A 6156-nucleotide genomic window follows, 5' to 3' on the forward strand; every position below is an offset into this window, starting at 1 on the left:
TGTGGTCTCAGTGCGCCAAAGCTTACTAAAGGACGCCAGGGGATGAGGATACCTTGTGCTCATTTAAATTTTAGCATTTAAGGACAGTTTGGACAGATCCCCAGTGTGAGATCTGAGACGTTCCTGCCCGTCCGCACAGCTCTCTAAAAAACCCTTGTCACCTCCTTTATGAATAGTTAGACTTTGTATTCATCTTGCCTTGCATTTTTGGACTGTGTTTTTGGCACCGGTTATTCAATATTGTTCTTCTATGGAGTGTCTTTTTTACTTCCCTTGTCCCTATCATTAACTCAACTTGATGCGGCAAATATAATTTACTTTTTCCAGAATTTCTTTGACATAGCTTCTAAATTCGGTGGATGGATTAGTCTGCAGACGCACAAAGTTCTGCTTTCTGTATGTGGATGGAGCTCCACATATAGCAGAGTCAGAACACAGGACACCCACCAGGAAACCTATGGGTCAACTCGACAAAGTCAGAATTCAAGCAAACAAGGCTAAGCTAACACTTGATCGGGAGCGTTTGCTCAACCGGACTCCTGGTGACTGATCAGCATTGACGACCACAAGTTGACCGTCGGCCAATTAGCCGCACACATTTGGAATATTGTAAACACGCCAGAGTGCCTCATCGATTATGCTAACGGATGCGCCGCTCGGGTGCTCTACGGCTAACAAACTAGCCGACGCTTCCCCAAAATTTCGAGCAGGATCGATGACTTGCATTAATGACGCGGAGCTCATTATCAGGTTTTCGCATGTCCATGTTAACGCAACATGCTCTTTCTCAACTAAAGTTCATCTTGAAAAAAGTGTACTTGATGAAAAGTTGTGAGTCAGAATCACTTGATACAACATCAAACCAGATTAGCTGCATGCAGATATTTTTGGGACGGGATAATAAGTACAATTGATTCCAATAATTATAGTATTATTTTGTGTATAACGCACACTTTTTTACCTAAAAAATAATCCAAAGTTTGTCTGCAAGTCATACATGAGGTTTTGTGGTTGTATATTAACGTACAATCAGAAAACATTGGCGGCGAAGAGAGTGTGGGGTTTTGGGGATTTTAAGGGTTATTGTTCTATCTTCGTTATTCATTATCCATTATCCGTTATCGGTCAGTTCATAATACGCTACAAAGCCAGAGAGTAGTGCATTACAGTAATCGAGACGGGAGGTAGCAAACGCATGAATTATAATTTTCGCATCAGACTGAGACACTTACTCTCAGCCAAAAGGCCAAGCTAAGGTCCTAGCCCTAAAGCCTTGCTGCGATCATTGCGAATGCACCGTTCCCGGAGGTACTGCAATACCGGGCCGATGCGTGAAGTGGACAGAGCAAGCTCTTATTCCATCTCCGGATTGCAAAAATCAAAGATCATGGCAAGAGAGTGTGGAATACTTACTAATAGACCACAAATTACATTGTTAACATAGGAAAAAAAACATTTTCTTTTATGTCATTATAACACTATTTTTACTCATGGTACCAGAGACGAATGATAGAGAATGGAGAAAATAGAAAATCTTCCTGAAAGATATAAATAACTCCAAAGAAACCAGACCAGGGAAACAATTCTTGCCGTATCTGATGATCAATTGGACTTTTCAAGACATTAAATAAATACATTGTAAATATGATGTATATGATGTATGAGGTATTGTGTTTATAGTTTACGTTGTTAACAAATTATTTTAAACATGGCCACACATGTTCAACAACATTTGTCACTTGTAATTCTCGGTTTGAGCTGAGAAAAAGTGTAACAAAATACTACAGGTATACTGATTTTTAATTAAAGATTTGCATGCAATACTCGAGTGTGTATTATACATAAATATATACATTACTTGTTGTGATGATCAACAATTTAATATGTACTGAATTGTGAAATCGAGAGTATCAACTTTAATATTTATTCATTTATTCTGTCAATATTATTTGACTTCTCTATTATTTCAGCCGTGTTTTATAGAAAGAAATTGAGCTTGTCTTTTCAGTTCCTGTTGTAACAAAAGATTCTTGTTTGGGGATATTCAACTCCAGTTTACTGTTTTAGTTTTGAGGTGAGTCAACCGCGTTACGCCATTTTATTTGGTTCTCGGTCCTGAAGGACCACCCTTTTTGTATAAAAGTAATGGTCAGCCATTTTGACTGTGCACTTCTGAATTTACAGCCATTGTCCTGTAGTTCGTTTGTGCCCGGGGTATTCTGTAATAAAACTTTGAAGAAAGTGCCTGTCCCAGCATTGTTTTTGACTGTCTCACAACTCGGATACAAAATGTTAATAAACATACTGGACTTATAATAGAGACTGTTGTAGTCTTAAAATATGTCACTGCCCATATTTCGTCGAGATTTTATACTTCATTTATAAGTTCTCAATTTATTTTGTCGTAATTATGTAACTTTAGTTTTTAAAATATATCAAATAATCTTACTTCTTTAAATAGAATACACTATAGAAGACAGGAAACACTAATTTCAATCTATGAGGAGATGTCTAAAGTAAGTACATTCCTGAGAAGATCGCATTAAGTCCAGCTTTCATCCGTTTTAACAAAATACAAATGATTTCCTCATTAAGGGTTGAGCTGCTTAAGTAAAAATGATGAGGCGGTCATTAGTAGGATAGTGTTACATTTAAATGTATGTTTACGTTTTAATAGATTTTAAATGATCTTATGAGTGTTGGTAAAATGTGGGAGCCTTTTCACAACTGAATTGCTACGGCAATTGTCTTCAAGCTCATTTATGTCTGTAATGTATTCTGAAAAGAAAAACCTTCGAAGGAACTGTCTTCAACCTCAATTTTGAAAACCGGACTTCTCAGTACCAAAACCAATGAACGCTCTGAGGGTAAGGTTGAATAATTTTTTTGCCTTAAAAATTCAGAAGGCGGAACTATGAGATGCTATGCCAAATCTCGCCATCTGACTGAATGAATGAGAAAGTCGAATCTTGCGTCCGAAATAGAGGGAAAACTTGAGGTTCATTGAGGGAAAACCTGCAGGCTTATTACAAAAACATATTGTTAGGGTAACAGGTTAAAATTTCAAATCCCCTTTCATAGTAAAAATAAAAAAATAACTTTCTCTGTTTGTTTGCGTAACAGAAAATTAAACGTTTGCCTTATTTTAAGAATTGCAACACTCAATTTTCTCACGAAACCTCTTTTATGAAATGGACGCTTTGACATAAACCAGCATTTATGTATTTTTGATTTGGTCTGGGTTTCCATTGTGCAATGTATTGAAATGCACATGATTTAGTGACTGTTAAGTTTATAGTTTAGTAGACCAGTGATTTTCAACCACTGTGCCGTGGGTGTGCCGAGAGAAATTATCCAATGTCACTTTTTAAAACTTAAAATTTCATAAAACATGTTTGAATCATTGTCTGCAAATACTATGTCATTGTCAAGTGTCTGTGCTGTAAAAACTGGGGGCATTATGAATTATATTGTAATCAAACATACAGTTCAGTGTCATTTTATGACATTTTTGGTTAGTGGTGTGCCGCAAAATCTTTCAAATAAAAAAAATATGTCCTGGCTCAAAATAGGTTGAAAAACACCGTAGTAGACACTCAAAATAAGGAGCGAAACACTTAATGGGTTTTCAACTTGCAAGTAAAACAGGAGAGGACCTGAATCTCAGATAAGGAATTACCACCTGTTCTAAAAGCCCTCGTAGGGGCTTTACTTTTTTATTAAATCTCCTAAGTTACAAAATTAAAAATCCGTGCTAAAGAGGGCGAACTCAAAGAACAGCAACGTTATTGGCCAATAGTGATGTTGATGTAAGCAGTGCATAATATTAAGTCAAGTTAAATGAAATGAAATGAAATGATCTGCATTTATATAGCGCTTTTCAAGTCAATGACTTCCCAAAGCGCTTTACAATGTGCTCCACATTTCCCAATAGCGGCCTTGCAGCCATGTGAGGCGCTAACCTGCCTATTGGGGGTATTAGGGGTTCAGTGTCTTACCCAAGGACACTTCGACATGTAACACGGACAAGCCGGGATTCGAACTGGGATCCCTTGATCCCAAGACGAGCGCTCTACCTCCTGAGCCACTGCCGCCCCGAAGTTAAGTCAAGTCATTTTTATTTGTATAGCCCTAAATCACGAAGAGTCTCAAAGGGCTTCACAGATTATTACACTATATTACACAGACTATTTTTCAGCCGACGAGAAGAGTAGGTTATTCATATGCTATGGAGTAGAAGTGAGTTTTAAGTTTAGATTTAAACATTTCCACTGAGGTTGCAGATCGGATCTCAGGGGGAAGAGCATTCCACAGCACCGGTGCCCGGATGGAGAACGCTCTCGAACCAGCAGAACACTTCTTTGCTCTTGGGATCACCAGAAGACCAGCACTCTCAGATCGTAGGCTTCGGACCGGGACGTAGGGGCAAATCAGATCTGAAAGATAAGAGGGAGCAAGTCCATGTATGATTTTGTACAATACTAAGAGAACCTTGAAATCACATCTAAGGCTAACTGGGAGACAATGCAGGTTAGCCAAAATCGGTGTGATGTGATCGTACTTTTTTGTCCTAGTTAAAAGCCTCGCTGCGGCATTTTGTACCAGCTGAAGTGACTTGATTCTAGACTTCGGGAGACCAGAGAGTGGTGCATTACAGTAATCAAGACGGGAGGTAACAAACGCATGAATTATAATTTCCGCATCAGGCTGAGACAGTATTGAACGGATTTTAGCAATGTTACGAAGATGGAAGAAAGCGGTTCTAGTAATTTTCTTTACATGCATTTCAAAGGATAGATCAGGGTCAAATATGACACCTAAATTTTTAACTGAGTCACTCTGTGTGATGTGACATTTGTCACATTTGTATTAAAAACAACGAACAATCGTGAGTTGTAATAGTCAAAATAACAAACTGGATTCTTGTCAGAACGCGAACAGTTGGTGGAGACGGATGTGTTACGTTTTCACACAAGCTTTTTTTTACGGGAACGGGGCAGTCATGCGCGGGAACACAAACGCCAGTAAATTGGCTATCGTGACAGGCGGGATCGATACCGTATACTGGATACACGAGCAGGATAACGGACAGATTCAAAATACAAGTCTTGCAAGTGCAGAGGTTCGTTGGCGGACTGACCAGGAGTGAATGAGAGCACTGAGTTTAAATAGGAGGGAAGCCAATCAGGCAACGAGCAGCAGCTGGTGCCAAGCGGGCGGGCCCAAATGAGGGCAATGGGCAACCGTGACACATCTCATGCAATTTACTTTGCAGGTGTCCAATATTGAAAAAAGTGTCTTTCTATGATACATGGGCCTCTAGTGTCGAATCAATACACACTGTCTGGTTTATTGTTTAAATTCGATTCAAATGGATGTAGTTGAGATTGACTGATAAAATTGAGACTTGCCAGCCCTATAGGCAAACCTGAGCATGTAGAAAAGTTAGAGAAAAAAGGAAAAAAAGTAGAGAGTAGAAGATGAAAGGAAAGTAAAGTCGTGCTTGTTCGGCGTCCCCCCCGACGCCATACTTGAAACTTTCATGCAACTTCTGAGCTGCTGCTTCTTCTTTTTTCTGGCCTGAATGAATAATTAATGTGAGGTCAAGTCAGTGTGAGATTATACAAAGATGCTGATGAATGAGCTGACTTGAAACAGAATCCTCAAATCACAACTTTGCACTTTTATCTTTCTTATTAAGCTGCATTTGCGTTTGGCTTACATGTGGCCACCAGGGGGCCAAGCCGCCATCTTTATGACATTTGTGTCAGACTTTACACAGAAGGAGAAACATTTTACACTGTGGCCCTTTGTTTTTCTAAAGCGGGTTTTTGTCCAAATCACTGGTAGGGAAAGGTACTGATTTGTGAAAGCGTAGGAAACTTGTTTTGCTGTCTACTGACCTGCTTGCATGGGAGCACATTTCACATGACAATAATAAGTGGATCTTTTCCCTATCACATAGAACAGGCTGAGCGCCCCAAAATGTTAAAAGAACCATAACAAACTTAAAAAACAAAAAAGCAAAAATGTTTTGAGCTGCAAAAAAGATAAAAGCCTTTTGAAAGACTTTTTCAAATCCAAACCGAAGGGGGATTCTTTCCTAAATGTCACTCATTTAGTATATATTCCAAACAAAATTGCAGCAATGAAGAA

At 38.8% G+C, this 6156-nt stretch overlaps 1 pseudogene; it reads right to left on the reverse strand.

Moving 5' to 3' along the window:
* Positions 1–1293: 1293 nt before the first annotated feature.
* On the reverse strand, positions 1294–1383 carry LOC148353906 (U2 spliceosomal RNA; annotated as a pseudogene).
* Positions 1384–6156: the final 4773 nt, after the last annotated feature.

This window comes from Urocampus carinirostris, chromosome 13 (assembly GCF_059441175.1).
Source record: "Urocampus carinirostris isolate Australia breed hairy pipefish chromosome 13, RoL_Ucar_1.0, whole genome shotgun sequence".
Lineage (NCBI taxonomy): Eukaryota > Metazoa > Chordata > Actinopteri > Syngnathiformes > Syngnathidae > Urocampus > Urocampus carinirostris.